Here is a 20,695-nt window from a genome sequence, read left to right as displayed (position 1 = left end):
AGTAGCTGGGATTACAGGTGTGAGCCACCACACCGGGCTAATTTTTGTATTTTTAGTAGAGACGGGGTTTCACCATGTTGGCCAGGCTGGGCTCGAGCTCCTGACCTCAAGTGATTTGCCCGCCTCGGCCTCCCAAGGTGCTGGGATTACAGTCATAAACCACCACGCCTGTCCTTGCTGAGGCTTTTGAACACAAAAGTTGCCATGGGCTCAGGCCATTTAGGGCTGAGTTCCATGGTAACACGTGGCCAACACTTTCCGGGGCAGGCCGGGGACCACCTTGTGGGGCAGGACTTGGGGCTGACCCTGGACATATTGCAGCTCTCACTCTCCTTAGTGTTTTAGGAGTCATGAAACAGCCGTTCTCTGAGAGGTGTGTGAGTTTTGGGTGAAAAGACCCAGATTTGGATAATTAAATGACACTGCCTAGGGAAAGTACCTGGAACATACTGGATACTTAGAAAACAAAGGAAATTCCTTTTTTTTTCCCCCTGGTTTTAGTTTATTATATATTACATTTTTTTTTTTTTTTTGAGACAGAGTCTTGCTCTGTTGCCCAGGCTGGAGTGCAGTGGCGCAATCTCGGCTCACTGCCATCTCCGTCTCCTGGGTTCACGCCATTCTCCTGCCTCAGCCTCCTGGGTAGCTGGGACTACAGGCGCCCACCACCATGCCCAGCTAATTTTTTGTATTTTTAGTAGAGACGGGGTTTCACCGTGTTAGCCAGGATGGTCTCAATTTCCTGACCACGTGATCTGCCTGCCTCAGCCTCCCAAAGTGCTGGGATTACAGGCGTGAGCCACTGCACCCGGCCTATTATACATTCCTCATCACAACAAAAGGAAACAAGAAGAATATTTGCACAGAGTCCCACCACATGCTCTGTCCCCTCCACATGTGCAGAAATAGTTTTGACCAGGTGGTAATTGCAGCTTTCATGATTCTGTTTTCATTGTTTGCAGTGTTTTCCCATGTTGCCACATAACACTCCTGATTATTTTAACAGCCACATGGTATTTTGTGCATCAGCTCTTCAGGAGCAAAAAACCATTTAGTGAGACAACAGCATTTTTCCTAGACCACGAGTCTATGTTTTTATTTGTGGGATTTTTCCTGGCATAGCGAAGGCCAGATCAGGACAGCTAGAGTGTGGAACCCAGAGCTGTCTCCACAAGAAGGGATGAGAAGCACAGGATTACCTGGGTCCCGAGAGCTATCCCCGGGCATTGCCTTTTGGTCCAGACACTGCGTGGGAAGTCACCTGCCATGTGGGAACGTAGTGACCAATTGGCAGCCCCGTGAGGCTGACCCTGTGGGACTGGGGTGCAGGCTGCCTGCCACACTGCTGGTTCTTGCCCAACACAAGTCCCAAGAACAAACCAGAAATGCGGACCCACAGGAGGTCCTCAGCTTGACAGACCTGCGCTCCCCTTTTAAGAACAAGGAGTCTGGGCCGGGTGTGGTGGCTTACGCCTATAATCCCAGCTACTCTGGAGGCTGAGGCAGGAGAATCATTTGAACCTGGGAGGCAGAGATGGCAGTGAGCCAAGATCACGCCATTGCACTCCAGCCTGGGTGACAGAGTGAGACTCCGTCTCAAGAATAATAATAATAATAAAAAAGAACAATGGGTCTGGAGGGTCTTGGGTCCACATGCTCTGGGTGGTATGTGGTGTCCTGGGTTTGCAGGAATTTCTCTGTCCCTCTGTAAAATAGGCGTGTGAGAGTGTAAAAATGAGCCATTGTTCATGGTGCCTTGAGACTATCTGGGCAGAGTAGGGTCTGTGGCTCAGGGCTTGGTGAGAGAGAGGCCCCCGTCGGAGAAGGGAAAAAGCGCTCGATTGCTGATTTCCACCCATGTCTACCTCCTGTCAGGGACTGCAAGGGCAAAGAGTAGAGAAGCACCAGCAAAGAACTGGCTGGGACCCAGGAAGGACAGGGTGGGAAGAATCCCATGGCCATAGGAGAACATTTATTAAAAGCAAAAATGTTGCAATATGTTGCAGGGTGAGAAAAACACTCCTAAAATAACAGGCCTGGTAGAGTCTGGTTAAAAAATAAAAAGCACATGTAAATACTGGAGTAGTAGAATGGTACCAGCTGGCATGAACAGAGCAATGAGCGGGAGCTGGGCCATGTGTGCATTTGTGTCCCATGGAATTCTCTGGCAATGCCGAAGGAGGCCCGGCTAGATGTAGATGTCCACTTTACAGCTGAGGGTAACAAGGCCCCTCGCTTGAGGTGTGGGCCGAGGCTCGGACCTCGGTTTTGGCACTTAGGGACATCCTTTTCCTTCAAAATGTTTTCTCTTCATTGCTTTTTTTTTTTTTTTTTTTTTTTTTTTTTTGAGGCAGAGTCTCTCTGTCACCCAGGCTGGATGGAGTGCGGTGGTACAATCTCAGCTCACTCCAACCTCTGCCTCCTGGGTTCAAGCGATTTGAACATCATACACATACTGCTGAGACCAGCTCTGTCCGGGAGACCCTAACCCAGCGGCGCTGGAGGAATTAAAGACACACACACAGAAATATAGAGTGTGGAGTGGGAAATCAGAGGTCTCACAGCCTTCAGAGCTGAAAGCCTCGAACAGAGATTTACCCACATATTTATTGACAGCAAGCCAGTGATAAGCATTGTTTCCATAGATTATAGATTAACTAAAAGTATTCCTTATGGGAAATAAAGGAATGGATAGTTATCTGCAGCAGCAGCATGTCCTTAAGGCACAGATCGCTCATGCTATTGTTTGTGGTTTAAGAACGCCTTTAAGCGGTTTTCTGCCCTGGGTGGGCCAGGTGTTCCTTGCCCTCATTCTGGTAAACCCACAACCTTCAGCATGGGCGTCATGGCCATCATGAACATGTCACAGTGCTGCAGAGATTTTGTTTATGGCTAGTCTTGGGGCCAGTTTATGGCCCAATTTGGGGGCCTAGTCCCAATACATACCACAACACAACATGCACACATAAACCATACATGCGCCATGCATACAACACACACTACACATTGCACACACACCCCCATATCACACACACAACACACAACATACCACATACACAACACAACACATACCACACCACACAAAAACCACAAAACATACCATACACACATCACAGCCCACATACAACACGTACACACAACACACACCACAAAGCGCATTACACACACCATACATCAGATACACTATACACAGCCTACCACACATACACACACCACATATACATGCCACACGCTGCACACACACCGCACACACAAGCATGCACAGCACACACACGGCACACACACGCACATGCACGCACAGCCTCTGCACCAACACCTCTTTAAGCAAGTGCCTATTTTCCACTCCACCCTCTCTAAGCCTGGAGGAAAGTGCACACACCTAAAAAGGGGTTTCCTTGTGGTGAAGGAGCAAAGAAAGTTACTGCTGCCCCAGGACCCTCTAGAAAGTCTGGCAGAGGTAATGGCTCCGGGCAGAGGTGTCAGGAAAAATAAACAGCATTTCCCCCTTGGCCTAAGGGACCCGCTCCGCCCTCAGCCCCCAGCCCTTGTTGTCATGGAGAGCGGCCTGTGCACCCAAGCCGGCGCCCCTAGCCCTCCCGCTGGCTCTCTGCAGGCGGCTTTGTCAGGGCTCAGCGTCCCTGCAGCTGCCGGGAGAGGAGGAGACAGGGCGGCTGCCTGTGGGTGCCGCGGACCTTCGGGGCGGGCCAGGGAGGCGGGACCGCTCCTCAGAACCCCAGGGGCTTCAGTCCTGGGCTGATTGGCGCGGGAAGCACAGCCCGGCCCTCCAGGTCCCCAAGGAGACCCCAGCCTCCGGCTGCCCACTGTGAGCGACCTCCCCGGGGCTCCTCAGGAAGCGGCTCCGGCAAGTATCGAGTTTGCCTGTGCGGAGCTGGGGGAGCCTCCGGCTTTCCTGTTTGCTTTGTTAATTATTTTCGTCCCCAGAGGAAGGCGGTGAGTAGGTTACATTGGAAAAGGTGGCAATTTTCGCTTGTTTCAGGTGGCTTTGAGATCCTGTGTGGGCTCATTTTTCTGGGTGTCTGCGGCTGAGCAGGGCTTCTCCAGGGGGCGGGCTGGTGAGACCCTTCTGCAGAAGGAGGAGGTGACTGCCTGGTGTTTAGTTTGAAGAGGGGTTTTAATCAGCTTTCTGCCCCCTCCTGAGCGCAGCCCAGTGGAGACTGAGCTGAACAAGACCACCTTGGCAGTCCTCGCGGTGGGTCCTGGGACCCCCGGCTCGGGAACAGGATTCTGCAGGATACCTACTGAATGATTAAGTGCTGGGCTGGACTGTGATGAGACCTGTTTTATTTCTGGACTTCTCCACCCTTCCCCATTCTTCCCATTTCTTTTCAAATGGATGGGAAAGGAAAATAGTCTGCTTGAAAAAAAGAACACATGTCATTGCCTGGGCGATTGCCATGGCAACGGGGACCCCATGTCGGATGCTGAGATTGTCTTTTCTTTTTGTTACCTTATTCTTGCCACTCGGCATTTCCCCTAAGTGTCACTTCTCATAAGGGAGAATATAAAACCAGGGCGAAAGCGGGTGCTTTGGAGCTGCTAGGCAGAAGTTTGAGGTTCATTAAGACCTCTAGTTCTTCGGATAGACATGGGCCGAAAGAGGCCGCAAGGCTGGCCGTGCCCCTTTTTGTAGTTCGTGCCTCTGGTCCTTGGGGATCCAGGTTGTCCCGGCTCTTTGACTGCATGTTTCCTATGCTCTGTGTCTGTGAATTAGGGCAGTTAGAATGTTGTCATTTTCTGGGATGGCTGGGAAATACAGGTATCATTGCCTAAAATCAGTTTGAAGTGTAAACAATGAGTGCGTGTGTGTGTGTGTTACATCTATGTATGTGTGTGCACAGGATTTAATGTTGTGAACTATTAGGATGACAGCAAACTCCAGCCCCAGTGAGGTTGACCCTCTTTTTCATATTGTGCAGAAAGGTTAAACATTTCTCAACAGCAGGGAAACCTGGCTGCTTTCTGGCCGCTGCCCATAGCTCTTCTTCCCAGGCCCTTGTGTTGGGGCAGGGGTGGTCAGCTGAAGGCCAGCTGGCTTTGGACACAACGCCTTCTCTGTGTTGTGCCCAGGGTCCCAGCTCATTCACTGAGAGTTAGCGGCTCACACCATCTGTTCTGGGATTGGGCTGTGTCCCAAGTACCCCTCCTCATCCTCAAACCTCAGGACTCACTGGGCAGAGGTTGGGCTGGGACTGGAGGCCTCAGTTTCCTTATCTGCAAAATGAGGGTTATGACAGCTCATCCCTTGGGCCTTTAGTTGGGCTCCTAGGGGACTGCAGGCTTCTCCAAGCCCATCATGGTACTGGCTTTTCTCTGGACACCCCAGAGAGGGGGTCACACATGATCTGGGGGAGGTCAGAGCAGGATACATCCTCCTGTCACCATGAAGCACATGTGCTGAGGGACTGGTGCCTGGAAAGGGGAGCAGTGTGGAAGGAAATCTGGCCTCATCCCGTGGACCAGTGCCTCCGTTTCTCCATTTGTAAATGGGGCTATGTGTCACCCACTGGTGGCTTGCTGTTGGGTGAAAGAGCTGAGGACTGCATTTTCGCTGTGTGTGACCTATACGGAAGCCTGTCATCCATGACAGTGTCTGACAAGCGCCTGCCAGTCTGCAGCGGGGCGTCCGTCCACTCTGGCTATGGGGACATGTGGGCCCATTTCCCCATCATCCCTGCGTGTCCCTTCCCAAGCTCATGAGCAACAGTGCTGACTCAGTCCTGCAGCATCAGTTCAGTCTTGGGGTGTCATTCTCCAGGACATCCCAACGAGGGATATCCAGCAGCCCTCCTTGAGGGTCCCACCCTCAGGGACAGGATGGGTTTGGGTGGTAGCCATAGCTCCACAGTCTCAGGTTGCCCAGGGCCACCAGGCAGCGGCTCTTGGCCCTGAGTGTATCTGTGTGGTCCAAGAAGAGGCGAGGTGCTCGTGTGTGCAGAAATGTGCCAGGAAGGACAGGGGAGACTCAGGCTTCCTCCACAGCACCCCTGTTCGAGTGTGCCAGTGAAGGGTGGGGCTCCCTTCTCCCACCACAACCCTCTGAGGAGCTCTCCCTGTCCTGCTGGCCAAGGAGCCCTGTGCCCACCGGCAGAGGCTCAACTAACCAACCAACTAACCAACAGCTGACCAACTAACCAACCAGCTAATTCATCAACTCCCTTTCTCTTCTCTGTTTTCTCCTTTTCCTCCTACCCCCTTATTTTCCTCCCTTCCTTCCCCACTCCCTTCTTTCCTTCCTCTTTTTTTTTTCTTTTTCTCCTCCCTTCATCTGTTCACCTGTTATTCCAGGAAGGATCTGGTTCAGCATAGAGTGCAAAGGATAAAAAGAAGCAGGTGGGGCCAGGCACAGTGGCTCACGCCTGTAATCCCAGCACTTTGGGAGGCCGAGGCAGGTGGATCACGAGGTCAGGAGATCAAGACCATCCTGGCTAACACGGTGAAAACCCGCCTCTACTAAAAATACAAAAAATTAGCCGGGCATGGTGGCGGGTGCTTGTAGTCCCAGCTACTCAGGAGGCTGAGGCAGGAGAATGGCTTGAACCCGGGAGGCAGAGGTTGCAGTGAGCTGAGATCGGGCCACTACACACTCCAGCCTGGGCGACAGAGCAAGATTCCATCTCAAAAAAAAAAAAAAAAAAAGCAAATGGGTAAAAAGTAAGAGCAGGAAGAGCAGGTTGGATTTGCCAGACAGAACTTGTCATGGGGATGACGAAGTCTGAGGACACTGGGGAGGCTCCAGCCCCATGCAGCTTGGCAGTCCTTGCTCACAGAGGCCAGGACTGTTCCGTGCGGATTCTGGACTTGGACCAAAACTCCTGGGTCCCTGACTGATGGTGGGGAAAGAAGGGGGCAGGAGGGATTCATTCAAGGCTGGCAAATGTAGCCTGAGTCCCTTCTGACCCCTGGTAGGGCCCTCATGAACTGTGGAGGCTGTGGTAGTCTGTGGCTAGGGTGCCTTGTGACATTTGGTCTAAAGAATTAAATCCAGTGCAGATGAGTCCACCCAGGAGGAATCTGTGGACGACAGCCCCTAAGTGACCTGGGGACGGCTCAGGGACAGTGCTGCCCTTTCTGCCTAGGCAGATGGAAATGGAGCCAGGGTCCTTGTTGTGCCACGTCCCCTGCGTCCAGCACTGGAGATTGGCTTCTCCCCAAGAACTGGCTGCCCCTGGCCTGCTTGGGCCCTGAAGAGAATGAGGAGAGGCAAGGGTGCCTAGGAGAAAGGTGGTAGAGGTGGTGGGAGCCCTGCAGGCTGAGGGTTGTGGCCAGGGGCTGCTGAGACACCAGGTTGCTCTGGGGGTCCCGCTCTAGGTCTAGTGTGTTCATGAGGGAATTCCAACAGGCCTTTAAGGAATGTGGGGCTTTTAGAAGGAAAATGGTATATAGCATACTAATATGTGCTTGTTGAATGAATACATGAAGAAGGCCTTTTATTTTTCTAGTTACTGATATCCAGTAATTCTAAGTATTCCTAGCTTGTCTTCTCTGGGTAAACTATTTTGCTTCTCAGAATATGCCAGCTAGACACAACCCATAAGGTAGAATTTTTCATTGAAATGTGTCTTACGTGGAACTTGTAACTTCCTAAAATAAAGTTGTGTAGCCAAACAGGATGGCTCATGCCTATAATCCCAACACTTTGAGAGGCCGAGATGGGTGGATGGCTTGAGTCCAGGAGTTCAAGACCAGGTTGGGCAACATGGTGAAATCCTTGTCTGCAAAAAATACACAAATAAGCCAGGTGTGGTGGCATGCGCCTGTAGTCCCAGCTACTCGGGAGACTGAGGTGGGAGGATTGCTTGAACCCAGAGGTTGAGGCTGCAGTGAGCTGTGATTGTGCCACTGCACTCTAGCCTGGGTGACAGAGCGAGACCCTGTCTCAAAAAAATTAATTAATTAATGAAAGTTGTGTAGATTTTGCCAGATGTAGGGTTGTGTCTGAGCACACTCATGTTTTTGGTCCTTGAAACACTGGTGCCTGAAGGATTCATGTAGCTGCAGAGGTGGTAAACTGAATGAATAAAACTGCTGGTCTTTGACCATGCAAAGTAGGTGCAAAGTAGGCTTGGGGGGATCCCAGTCAGAAGACCCTGACTTTACGGCTGCAGAGAGGATGCCCCTGTCCCCCAGCTCCAGGGCAGACAAAATCTGAGGGTCTAAGATCTTCAGTGGCAAAAGGGGCATCTGGTTCTTTGACCCTCTCCCTGATCTTGCTTTTAAACAAGTTCCAAAATATTTTGTCTGCAAAACAAACTATGCTGCATAAGGAATAATTAATTTGTGGCCCTAATTCATCCATTAGAGACCACACTTGACTCCCCTAGGGCTTCTTAATATCCCTGGTTTCCAACTCATGTGAGTCAATGCAGGGGGTGACCAGAGCACATCTCTGTTTATTTTCAAGTATGCAAAGGATATATACACATATCATTGTTGAAAGTCAAATTTTTTTTTTTTTTTTTTTTTTTTTGGAGATGGAGTCTTGCTCTGTTGCCCGGGCTGGAGTGCAGTGGCACGATCTCGGCTCACTGCAAGCTCCGCCTCCTGGCTTCACCCCATTCTCCTGCCTCAACCTCCCAAGTAGCTGGGACTACAGGCACCTGCCACCACGCCCAGCTAATTTTTTGTATTTTTTAATAGAGACGGGGTTTCACCGTGTTAGCCAGGATGGTCTTGATCTCCTGACCTCGTGATCCGCCTGCCTCGCCCTTCCAAAGTGCTGGGATTACAGGCGTGAGCCACCGTGCCCGGCCTGAAAATCAAACTGTTTTGAAGCTGAAGGCCCCCCCACCCCATCCTCTACCCTCCAATCCTAAGGCCCTCCTTAACATTATGAAGGTTGAGCAAGTGTGGCTCAAATCTCTCCCTCCTTCCCCCTCTTTCTCCTTCTCTTCCTTCCTCACTCCCTCCCTTCTTTCTCTCTTTCCTTCTTTCTCTCCTTGCTTCCTTTTCTCTTTCCTTCCCTTTTTTCCTCCTTCCTTCCTTCCTTCCCTTTTTTCTTCTTTAGAATAGTGCTGCTGTGATCACCCTTAGGTGCCTCCAATTCTAAGCTTTCTGATTACTTCTTCCCCCGAGGTCCCCCAGCTCAGCATCTGCCCTTAAAGGAAACCTAAATAAACATGTGCTGTTGCATTCTGAATAGCCTCTGGTTGATCAGGAGCTTAGACTAAGGATTGAATAGTAAACGGTGGATCCAAGTGATTGTGAGAATACCACTTGGCAGAATGTGATGTCTGGATTGGACATGGAGTGCATAGGAAAGGACCCGCACCTCCCTGGGCATATGAGTGTTTCTGGTTGACGCTGTGCAGCTGCCGCGTAACAATGCTGGAATTATCCTTTATTCAGGGCCTGATTGAGTGGGGGCGTGGCCACCCCTTTATTGCCTTATTTTTTAATGTATATCATTCTCTATTTACACATTGATAATTTTTTCCTACAGGGTAAAAAAAAAAAATGCACCAGGTGCAGCACTTTTGTGTAAGTATAGACACATCAGGGCTCTTTGTTAAGGATAAGAAACAATCGCTTCCACTTCAGGCTCTAATGTTATCATAGCCAACTGCCAGAGCCGCTCTGTAATTACGTCTCCTGAGTGGAAAGCTCTCAAAATGCCACTTGGTCTAAGAGTTTGAAGCTGGGATTGCCTCTCCACTTTGGCCAAGATGACTAAAGCATCACATATTTTTAAAGCAACTTTTAAGAAATGAGGTATAGTGAGTGATGACTAGCCAGCTCCTCGCTGCTCACACTGTAGCATTTTACACACATTTTCCCAGGGAGCCCCCAGGAACTTGGTGTCCAGGGATATTTTCCCCATGTTGGGGTGAAGGGGCTCACACAATGTCACCTGCACACGGGCCTCACAGTTCCAGATCTGGGCTTGTCCACTCTCCCAGCTGCCTGCCTGGGAGGAAGGCAGGTAAAGTTAAGGGCAGTGCCAAGGTTTAGGAAATATTGTCTGCCTTTGGACCAAATGTAATTTCAATTTAAAGTAACCTAGAAAATGTTTTGCAAAAAATGTGTTTTCAGAAAGCAGAATTACACTCAGTATCCCTTCTTTTTTTGGTTTCTCAACCACATCTTTCATTAGAGAGATTTAGGACAGCTAAGTAGAAATTAAATTTTCCATATGTAAACAGACATGGAGACAGCTGGCTTTCACTGGGCAATAGTTCCCGGCTGGGAATCTCCAATGAGCAACTTTGATTCTCGTATTTTTAAACAGGTTGGCTTTCCTCCCAACTGCAAATATAATGTTCTACGTAGAAATTTATATGTTACTGAGAAGCATCAAGAAGCAAATGAAAATTCCCGGAAGCTCACCACCCAGAGACGGTCACTCTCAGGGTTTCACACAGCCTCTCTGCGGGGAGCTTTCATTTCCTTGGGTCTTGTCTATTGTTAGGTCACATGTTGAGTAGGATTTGTCTTGGAGCCTGAACGCTGACAAAGGTGCACCACCCTTGGACCCCATCCAAAGCCGACAAATGTGCACCACCCTTGGACCCCATCCAAAGCCACACAGGAATGACTACTCTGGTCCCACCCACTTCCTGCCCTAGCTAGTGCGGTATTTTTGTGGCTTTCCCCTGTCTTGTCAGAAGAATGAGAGTAACTCAACATGGGCACTTTGTCCAATCCTTGGGTCTCAAGGGTTCTGGGAAGGATCCAAGAGCTGTGGTTCTCGGTTCCCAAAAGCAGCCAGGTGATTGGAGAAGCAGCCGGGCTCTGAGTCCTGTGCCCGTGTGGCCCAAGTGACTGGCTGTGACCCTAATAAGTGAGCAGAAGGGCAGGGGCCGGGGTCACCTTGCACAGGAGGAGTGGCAGCCATGAGGGTCTCTGCAGGCCAGAGCTGCTCCTTCCTCAGGGGCCATCTCCCAAGCCTGCCAAAGATTCTTGTGTCCTAGGAGCCGCTCAGCAAATGGTTGTTGACTGACTGAGTGACGGCACTTTGGCCTCTCTGAACCTCAGTGTCCTGGTCATTGAATGGGACTCTTACTTCCAAGGTCTTTACTCCCCTGAGCCCTGGCCTCCTGGTTCCCCTTTGTCCTGCACCTTGGGCTGTGTCCTAGAGACCAGCCACCTCAGCTGCATCTTGCTAGGCTCTGAGTGTCGTGGCCTTGACATTTCCTCCACCTCTCTGAACCACAGCTTTGTCTTCTGGAAAAGGAGAAATGAGAGGATGCTTGGAGCATCGTTGCCTGCATTCACGGAACTCACGGTCTGCCTGGAGAGTGATGGCGATATGGTGTCTATGTGTCCGAGAGCCAGCTGCACCCAGAGGGAAGCTCTAAAGCTGGTGTGGTCAGGTGGCCAAGGAGCAGAGGGAACAGACGTGAGAGGCAGGGCCCGTGAGGGTAGGGAGAGGTGCTCCCAATCATTGTAGAGGCCAGGAATGAGGCTGGGAGGCTGCAAGGGCCAGGATCCAGCCAGGCCAACTCTGAGATGACGCTGAGGATTCCAGCTTTACTGTGAGTCACTTGTAGGCTCACTGCTTCTCTTAAGAGGCAAGGGATGGCCAGGCACGGTGGCTCACGCCTGTAATCCCAGCACTTTGGGAGGCTGAGGTGGGCGGATCACCTGAGGTCAGGAGTTCGAGACCAGCCTGACCAACATGGAGAAACCCCATCTCTACTAAAAAAATGTAAAATTAGCCAGGCATGGTGGCGCATGCCTGTAATCCCAGCTACCCGGGAGGCTGAGGCAGCCTGGGCAACGAGAGCAAAACTCCCTCTAAAAAATAAAAATAAAAAAAAATAGAGCCAAGGGATGCCACTAGCTAGTTGTTTAATTAAACTTTTTATTTTGAAATGACTGTATAGACACATAAGAGATAATGCAGAGATAACTGTGGGCCTTTACCTGGGATTCCCCAGTGGTAACAGCTTGCAAAACGATATAGGACCATATCATAGCTCGGACCTTGGCACTGGTACAGTCAAGACACAGAGCAGCACCAGCACAGGGAGCCTCCTGTGGCCCTTTGATGTCCACCTGCTGTGGCCCTAAAAGTCCACCTGCTCCCTGCCTGCCCCTGACAGCAGCCAATCTGTTCTCTGTTTCTACAATTTTGTCATTTTGAGAATGTTATATAAATGGAGTCATATAGCATGTAATCTTTTGAAATTATCTTTCTTCCACCAGCATAATCCCTTGGGATTCCTCTAAGGGAATTCATGCAGGGGAATCATCACACATCTAGGCTGCTGTGTGTGTCAATAGTGTTTCCTTGTTATTGCTGAGTGCTGTTGTGTGGCATGGATGTACCACAGTTAATGTGTAAATGACAACATAGTTTTCATTTCCATGTCTGCATGTTCATTGCCAGTATATACAAATTAAAGTGATTTTTGTGACTTGATTTTGTATCCCTGACCTTGCTAAATTCACATACTAGTTCTGGAAGTTTTGTTTGTTTGTTTGTTTGTTTATTTTCGCTTCTTGGCATTTTCTTTGTAGACAATCATGTCATTTGCAAACATGGACAATTTTATTTCTTCCTTTCTGCTCAGCATGCATTTTCGTTTCTGTTCTTGTTTTATTGCACTGGCTAGAACCTTCTCCACTGTGTTGAATAAGAGTGGTGACAGCAGGCATCCTTGCCTTGTTCTCACTTTGGGGGACTATTATGGGCCTGACTATGTCCCTGCAAAACACATGTTGAAGCCCTAATCCCCAGTACCTCCAAATGTAACTGTGTTGGAGACAGGGCCTTTAAAGAGGTAACAAAGTTAAAATGAGGTGCTGAGAGTGGGTGCTGATCTGTCATGACTGGTGTCCAAAAAGAAGAGCTGAGGACTCACAGAGGGACAACCACGTGAGGACACAAGGATATGACGGCTGCCTACAAGCCAGGGAGAGAGGCTTCAGGAGAAACCAACCCTGCCAACACCTTGATCTCAGAGTTCCAGCCTCCTGGAATGTGAGAAAATAAATTTTTGACTTTTCAGCCACCTAGCCAGTGGGACTTTGTTATAATAACCAGGATAAACTAAGACACTGCCTTCCAGAGTACCACAGGGCACCTCTGTTCTGACTTCAGAAACTAGTTCTGCCTGTCTTTGAACTTCATCTAACAGTCTTTTGTGTCTGGCTTTGAGATCCATCCATATAATTGCTTTCTTTCTTTTTTTTTTTTTTTTTTCGAGACAGAGCCTTGCTCTGTCTCCCAGTCTGGAGTGCAGTGGTGCAATGATAGCTCACTGTAACCTTGACCTCCGGGGCTCAAGCAATCTCCTGCCTCAGCCTCTGAGTAGTTGGGACTACAGGCACATGCCACCATACCCAGCTCTACATCATTGTTATATCAGTGGCTTACTCTTTTTTATTGCTGGATCCTGTTCCATCCATATTATGGCTGCACCACACTTTGCTTATTATGCATTCTCCAGTTGTCAGACACTTGAAGTTGTTTCCAGCTTTGAGTTATGAATACAGCTGTTCTGCACATTTGTGTACAGGTCTTTGTGTGGACAGATGTTTTCTTTCCTCTTGGGCAGATACCTAGAAGTGCAAGTGCTGGGTCATAGAGAAGGTGTATATTTAACTTCGTGAGAAAATGCCAAACAGTTTTCCAAAGTGGTTGTACAATTTTCTGCTTCCACCAGCATGAGAGTTTCTCACTGAGAGTTACGTTTGCTCCACATCCTTGCCAGCAGGTGGCATTGTCAGTCTTTTTCACTGTAGCCGTTCAGATGGGGCTGTAATCATTCCTCAGTGTGGTTTTTAGTTTCCCTGATGGCAGGCAGTGTTGCCCACCAGCTCATATACTTATTGTCTATTTAGGTAACTTAAGTCAAATGTATGTTCCAGTTTTTTTTCTCATTTTAAAAATGGAATCGTTTGTCTTTTTTTTTTCATTGATTTGTAGGAATCTTTGTGTATTCTGGACACAAATCTTTTATCAGATATATGTATTGCAAATGTTTTCTCCCAATCTGTGATTTGTCTTTGAAATTTTCTTTTCTTTTCTTTTTTTTTTTTTTTTTTTTTTGAGACAGAGTCTCGTGCTGTTGCCCAGGCTGGAGTGCAGCAGTAGCATGATCTCTGCTCACTGCAGCCTCCACTTCCCAGGTTCAAGTGATTCTCCTGCCTCAGCCTCCAGAGTAGTTGGGAGTACAGGCGTGCACCACTATGCCCGGCTAATTTTTGTATTTTTGTAGAGATAAAGTTTCACTATGTGGGCCAGCCTGGTCTTGAACTCCTGACCTCAGGTGATCTGCCCACCTCAGCCTCCCAAAGTAGTGGGAATACAGGCCACTGCACCCGGCCGCCTTTGAAATTTTTAAAAAATATTTAATTTTTTTTTTTTTTTTTTGAGACAGGGTCTCATTCTGCCACCCAGGCTGGAGTGCAGTGGCATGATCTTGGCTCACTGCAACCTCCACCTCCCAGGTTCAAGTGATTCTCCTGTCTCAGTCTCCCGAGTAGCTTGGATTACAGGTGCGCACCACCATGCCCAGGTAATTTTTGTATTTTTAGTAGAGACAGGGTTTCTCTGTATTGGCCAGGCTGGTCTCCAACTCCTGACTTCAGGTGACCCACCCTCCTTGGCCTTCCAAAGTGCTGAGATTACAGGCATGAGCCACCGTGCCCGGCCTTAAAGACTTAATTTTTTTATAGCAGTTTTACGTTCACAGTAAAATTGAGAGGAAGGTACAGAGATTTCCCATATATTCCCTGACCCCACACGTTCAGAGACACTCCCTTTATCAACATCCTCCCCAGAGGAGACATTTGTTACAATTGATGAACCTGCACTGACACATCATTATCACTTGGAGTCTATATGTGGCCGGCCTTTTCACGTTCCTAAAGGTGCCTTTTCATAATCAGAAGTTTTCTATGTTGATGAAACATATTTTCAGGTTGAAGAAGTTGTTTATAAAGTTTTTTGTGTGTGTGGCTTAGTGCCTTTTATACCCTAAGAAATCATTACCAACCACAAATTCATGAATATTTTCACCTATGTGTTTTTAGAAGCTTTACAGTTTTAGCATTCACAATTAAGGGTTGGATTCATTTCTAGCTATTTTCTGTGTATAGTGTGAGTAAGCAGTCAAGGTTCGTATTTTGGTACAGCTATCTAAATGTTCCATTACTATTTGTTGAAAGGACATATCTTTCCCTATTGATATGTACTGGCACCTTCATTGAAAATCAATTGAACAAATGAATGAAAATCTATTAGTTCATTGATTTCCACTGATTTATCCTTATGTCAATACCACATTGTCTTGCTTTTGAAATTTATTTTATTTTATTATTTATTTAGTTTTGAGATGGAGTCTCACTCTGTCGCCCAGGCTGGAGTGCAGTGGCACGATCTTGGCTCACTGCAACCTCCACCTCCCGGGATCAAGCAATTCTCCTGCCTTAGCCTCTCCAGTAGCTGGGACTACAGGCGCCTGCCGCCATGCCCGGCTAATTTTTTGTATTTTTAATGGAGACAGGGTTTCACCGTGTTGCCCAGGCTGGTCGCGAACTCCTGACCTCAGGCAATCCGCCCACCTTGGCCTCCCAAAGTGCTGGGATTATATGCGTGAACCACTGCGCCCAGTCAAAATTTATTGTATTATAGTAATTATTTTATTAATGAAAATAATTACTATAATAAAATTATTTTAGTTAATAAAATATAATTACTATAGTAAGTCTTGAAATAGGGTAATTGGTTGAACTAGTTCTCTGTTGTTGGACCTTCAGCACATCTCTGACATTGGGCAAGGCTCGGTGGCTCATGCCTGTAAATCCCAGCACTTTGCAGGGCTGAGGTAGAAGGATAGCTTGAGCCCGGGAGTTCAAGGTCAGCCTGGGAAACATAGCCAGAGTCCGTCTCTGCAAATAATAAAAACTTAGCCAGGCATAGTGCCACACACCTGTGGTCCCAGATACTCAGGAGGCTGAGATGGGAGGATCCCTCGAGCGCAGGAGGTCGAGGCTACAGTGAGTCATGATCGGTCCAGTGCATTTCAGCCTGGGCAACAGAGGGAAACTCAGTCTCAAAAAAAAAAAAAAAAAAAAAAAAAAATCAGCCCTAATAAGACTGTATAAAATGTCCTTGCTCATTTGTGTGGGTGTTTTGGAAGGTCGATGGCTGAAGCGAGTGTCCCTTATGTCTGCATGTCCCATGTCCCATGTCCTTGTGTCCCCATGCCCCCATGTTTCCAAGACCACACATCCCCACGTCCCCTGTACCCCCGTGCCCTTATTTCTCTATGTCCATGTGGCTCCACGTTCCTCATGTCTGCATGTTCTCATTCCTCATGTCCCCATAACCTCCACATCTCCGTATTCTTCATGTCCCTGTATCCCTCACATCCCCGAGTCCCTGTGTTCCCATGTCTCCATATCCCCATGTCTCCATGTCCTCATGCCCCATATCTCCATATTCTTCATGTCTCCATGTCCTCTTTCCCCATTTTCTCATGTCGTGTCCCCGTGTCTTCATGTCTTCATGTCCCTATGTCTTCAGGTTCCCATGTCCACTTATCCTCACATCCCCATGTCTCCATGACCTCCACTTCCCATGCTCATGTCCCAAAATGCCCATATCCTCATGTCCTCTACGTCCTGTTGTCATGTCCGCATGTCTACATGTCTCCATATCCCTCGTGTCCCCAAGTCCCCTATCCCCATGTCTTCATTCCCCCATGAGGACCCCTCCTATCCCCACGTCCTCATGTCACCCATAAACCAGCCCAGAGCAGAGTTTGCCTTATGCTGTGTGCTTGGTAAATATGAGCTGCCTTCCTCCTTAAACCTTCCATTCAAAGGCTGCAGAATAACCATGGGTAAGATGGCTTCCCTGAAAAAATGCACCCCAGGTGTCACTACTAGACGTCAGATGGACACTTTCCCCCACAGCGGATAAACTGGTAGCAACCCTGGGAAGGAATGGGGTGTAACAGCCAGGGCCAGCTGGGTGCCGTAACAGTCCCAGGCTTAGTCATAGTGCAGTGCTGGCAATGGGAGAGTTGTGGGGGCTCTGTTCCTTGTAGTCAGATGGGGAGCACTCACCCACCAGGACAGAGGCCCAGGGAGAGCACTCATCCACCAGGGAAGAGCCCCTAGGCCAGCTGAGAGAAATTAGGCCAGGGGCTGCTGAACAGGGTAGAGCCCCTGGGCTTCCCTCCTGGTAAGTGGGTGTTCCCCCTTGGCCTCTCTCCCAGTGGGTGATCCCCCCGGGCCTCTCTCCTGGTGGGTGGGCCCTCCACCCAGGCCTCTCTCCTGGTGATTGGGTGCTCCCCCTGGGGCTCTCTCCTGGTGAGTGGGTGCTCTTCCAGGTCTCTCTCCTAGTGGGGTGCTCCCCCTGGGCCTCTCTCCTGGTGGGCGGGCACTCCCCCTGGCTGACAGTTCTCTGCCCATAGGCTCTCTCCATCCTGGCCTCTGTGGTCCCACACAGGCCCCTCTGGGTCCTGGACTTCAGAGCTCCTCTGCCTGGCCATGGCCAGCTTTCCTGGAAGACAGGACTGGGGGTCCCTGGGACAAAGCAGGAGTCCTGGGGAAACCCCCTTTCTCATCAGAGGCACCCACCCCTCATGAAGTGAGCCACCTGGGGCAGGATGAGCAGCACCCCTGAGGGACAGGCTAAGGGACACTGGAGGCACAGGGCGTTCTCTGCAGAGCCTCTGACTCCACAAAGTTATTCAAGGGCTTTGAGATTGAATAGCACCAATGGATTGTCACTGTGGTCCCCAGGAGCCCTCCATGGTCACCAGGAGTCCTCCAGGATAGAGGACTCATTTGAGCCATTGGAACATGAGTGAAATAATTGGTCAGAGAAATTGGAATATGTGTTGATACTTCCTGGTGGTTGCTTCTCCACTGTGGGCTGATCCCACCATTCCCCAACTTCAGGTCACCCTTGCCCTTTTTCATGATGAAAATACTACATCACTTTAAAACAATAGGAAACACTTAACTCTTTAGTTTTGATGGGTCAGTATTGGGGTGTGGCTTGGCTATGGCTTGGGGACCTCTCATGAGGCTACAGATGGTGGCTGGGGCTGCAGTGTCATCTGAAGGCCTGACTGAAACTGAGGATCATTTTCAAGGTGACTCATTCACACATCACAAGTTGTTGCTGGCTGTTGGCCTGGGGCCTTAGTTCCTCTCCGCATGGGCCTCTCTGCAGGGCTGCTTGAGCATCCTCATAACATGGCAGCCAGCTCCCCCACAGTGAGTGATTCAGCAAGGAAGGACAAAAGCTGCAGTGTTATGTATGGCCTGGCCTTGGAAGTCACCTTCATCATTTCTGTAATGTCCTATTGTACAGCAGTGTCCACAGGTCAGCTCTATTCACAGTGGGAGAGGCAGATAACCAGCAGTTGATGATCACTGGGCCATTGGGGGGCAGGCTGCCAAAAACATGTTTCTTTTTGAATGATGTCACTCCCAGGTGGAGGCACCACTTCCTCCCACTCACCCCCACCAGGGACGACAGGACACTTGGCCTCAGTTCTACTTTCAAGCCACAAACCCCTCCCCATCCTCTTTTTGTTCCTCACCTACTACAACTCCTCACCTTTCAGGTCATCACAGCCAGCCTGCTGCTGTGCTGCCAGAATTTATCTTGACCCTCTTAGGACGACAGTTGTGTATTCCTAGTGTACCTGGGTTTGTGTCCCTGGTCCTAATGGGACCGCACTGCTGGCCTTCTGGCACAGGGGACGTCTGTAGAGGAGAAGGCTGAAACAGGTGGTGGTGGCAGGCACTGCTGTCCTTCCTGGCCTGGGCTGGAAGCATCTGGATGGTCCAGGGCTGCCTCCTCAGGGGCAGGAGCCAAGACTCCAGGGCCCGGGCATTGACAGCACAGCAACGGTGATTCAGATGTTGGTGGCTGGGATCCCTTGAGTACCTACCATAGGCAAAGCCCTCATTTCTCACAAAAACTCCACCACATGCATCCCACATTTTCTCCATTTCATGGAGGAAGAATGGAGTCTTCAAGAAGTTCATCAGTGTCCGGGCATGGTGGCTCATGCCTGTAATCCCAGCACTTTAGGAGGCCGAGGCAGACAGATCACCTGAGGTCAGGAGTTGAGACCAGCCTGGCTAACATGGTGAAACCCAGTCTCTATTAAAAATACAAAAAATTAGCTGGGCATTGTGGTGGGCACCTATAATCCCAGCTACTTGGAAGGATGAGGCAGGAGAATCTTTGAAACCAGAAGGTGGAGGTTGAAGTGAGCTGACTTTGCGCCACTGCACTCCAGCCTGGGCAACAGAGTGAGGCTCCGTCTCAAAAAAAAAAAAAAAAAAAAGAAAAGATTAAGTTCAGCAATGTGGCTGAGGCCACAGCACCCATGCGTCCGAGCTCAGGTGACACTGTCCACCCCATCCTTGTCACGGCTGGGTGTAGCTCTGCATCCTCACACAGGCAGGGTACTTAGGGACAAACTCCACATCACCTCAGCCTTTAGCTTTTGGGAGGGAGGGGCACACCACTGTGTCCTGAGCCTCAGTTTCCCTGTTGTCAGACGGGGATAACCATACTTCACAGGGGCATGAAGGGGCCCAATGAGTAACCATTCACAGGGCACCTGCGGCAGCACCTGGCACAGGGAAACTGAGGCCCAGAGAAATTGCTTTTATTTATTTATTTATTATTTTATTTTTATTGAGACAGTCTCTTTCTGTCCCCTAGGCTGGAGTACAGTGGCGCAATCTCAGTTCACTGCAACCTCCACCTCTGGGGTTCGAGCGGTCCTCCCACCTCAGCCTCCTTAGTAGCTGGGATTACAAGCATGCGTCACAATGCCCAGCTGATTTTTGTATTTTTAGTAGAGACAGGGTTTCACCAAGTTGGCCAGAATGGTCTCAAACTCCTGACCTCAAGTGATCCTCCCTCCTTGACCTCCCAAAGTGCTGGGATTTCAGGCATGAGCCACCATGCCCAGGTGAGAAATTGCTTTAAAAAAAAATGAATATAAGGCTGGATTAACAAGCATTATTAAAATTGAGTCAGACTTTGCACTCTAAGCCCTTCAGGACCTGGTGTTATTATTTATTGATTCTCTCCCTAAAACAATGAGGGTGCCCTCCTGGTGGGGCTGCTCAGCGGGGCAGGTGCTGGGCCTGCTGGAGCAGCCCTCGTGGGTCAGGTCTCCCAGGAAGCATCTTGAAATATCTGTTTGCAGGGGGCCTCTTCACCTTCTAACTTGTGGCCATTTCATTGTTCCCAACCAAGAGGGTCTGAGGAAGCCTCTGATGGTGTGTTTCTGGGCTCACTCTGGGCTTGTCTGGTCTAGGGCCAGCCCCCTCATTCCCTGCTGGGCCCCTCCTCCCTGAAGATCTACACAGCAGATCTACTCACAAAAGTCCACCCAGCAGAAGCAGGAGGATGGTGGTTGTGGGTCCTCTGTGAGCAGCCCTGTTAACCTTTAAACCAGCACGGCTGCAGCAGCTGTGAGCCTAGCACCTGATCAGTGGAGAGCTGTGGATTGCATGTTTGTTTGCCATTGCCCCCGCCACCCTGCAAGTTGCACCTTCTAGAATCAGCAAGCCAAGCTCCTCTCACCCAGCGTAATGATGCGGAAATGCAAATGCACCATCATGTTGTGACCCATATTGCGAAAATTAGAAAAAAGGAAGTTGTGTTTCGCTATTGCACGAAGTTCAGCCCAGAGGAGAAACTCGCTCGCCTTCAGAAGACAGGTGAGTGGGCTTGGTC

The 20,695-nt window shown here is 49.5% G+C and overlaps 1 protein-coding gene across 6 annotated transcripts in view; it reads left to right on the top strand.

The window, feature by feature from the left end:
• Positions 1–3,540: 3,540 nt before the first annotated feature.
• The window catches only part of FGD3 (FYVE, RhoGEF and PH domain containing 3), an 88,890-nt gene continuing 71,735 nt past the window's right edge, over positions 3,541–20,695 (top strand). For 2 of the 6 annotated variants that reach the window (XM_063787672.1, XM_016961151.4), the window contains exon 1: positions 3,541–3,951. The gene's annotated coding sequence lies outside the window, so the exon portion shown is untranslated. Of the gene's footprint in view, positions 3,952–20,296; positions 20,680–20,695 lie in introns of those variants that run through there. The other 4 variants (XM_016961149.4, XM_063787674.1, XM_016961153.4 and 1 more) reach the window with 4 other exon arrangements.

Source organism: Pan troglodytes, chromosome 11 (genome assembly GCF_028858775.2).
Source record: "Pan troglodytes isolate AG18354 chromosome 11, NHGRI_mPanTro3-v2.0_pri, whole genome shotgun sequence".
Lineage (NCBI taxonomy): Eukaryota > Metazoa > Chordata > Mammalia > Primates > Hominidae > Pan > Pan troglodytes.
This window is presented reverse-complemented; position numbering and strand designations above follow the sequence as displayed.